The sequence below is a fragment of the Myotis davidii genome, unplaced genomic scaffold (assembly GCF_000327345.1).
Source record: "Myotis davidii unplaced genomic scaffold, ASM32734v1 scaffold242, whole genome shotgun sequence".
NCBI lineage: Eukaryota > Metazoa > Chordata > Mammalia > Chiroptera > Vespertilionidae > Myotis > Myotis davidii.
The window spans coordinates 215,926-216,948 of record NW_006295821.1 but is presented as its reverse complement, the minus strand read 5'-3'; positions in this window follow the sequence as shown (position 1 = coordinate 216,948).

Here is a 1,023-nt window from a genome sequence, read left to right as displayed (position 1 = left end):
CGCCACAAATCCTCAGGTGGTGCTGTGCGCCTCAGGTCCCGCCAGGGGCAGGACCCACCCTGTCAGGGCCCAAGCACCCTCCCCTCCAGCTCGGTGTTGGCAAGCCCCTGTGGGGGACTCAGGAGGCCCGTGACTCCTCACCCGGTGCGTCTTGCTCTAGGAGTCGCCTGTGGGTTTGTATTTATTTTCCTCTGGGCAGAACTCCGTTTTTGTTTTATTCAAACGGGCTGCCCACTTTTACCCACTAAATGGAGACATTTTAAAGCCCCAATTACAGTTTATGTCTAAACATTTAGGATGTTTTAGTCTTTCTATACCACTTTTTTTTTTAAGTTTAGTTCTAATCTAGATCTTCCGTTTCCCGGGAACCTTGGCAGACAAAAATGGAAAGGCAAACGTGTTCTCAGGAAAGGTCCCAAGCAGCCGGCTCCGCGGCACCTGTGCGCCTCTCTCATCAGCGGCCTCTCCCCAAGCCCTACCCTCCTGCCCCTTCCCTTCCCCTCCCTCCCCTCTTTTTCTCCTCCCCCTGTCCCTTCTCTCTCCGGCCCTCTCCCACTTTTTCCTCTGCCCTTTCCCCTCCCCCTCCTTCTCTCCTCCCCTTTTGGTAGCCAGAGTCCTCATAGATTGCGGAGCCCAGATTCCCTGGGTTTTGACCTGCTACGGGCAGCACAGCCTCCACCCACCCCAGGATGGCCCGCCAGGTGGCCCGGGCCCTGCCCCCTCGAGGGCGCAGCGCGGGCTCCTCCTCCGGGAGGTCGCGGCGCTCAGGGAGGATTGCGGGCCACGGGGGTCCCCGCGCACCGGGCTTCAGAGAGGACTCACCATCTCCCTTCTTGCCCGGTCCATCGAGGGAGCTGGTGGGACCCCGTTGTGCAGGTGAGCCCGGGACGTGAGGTGGGGCCCAGGGGATCCCAATCTGACCCCCAAGTCCAGCCTATGTCTCTGCGGTCTGATCCGGGGTCGGAGTGACCCCAGGCGTAGTGGCAGGACCCCAGGCCCATTGCTCCCGGCTGACCTGTGGGG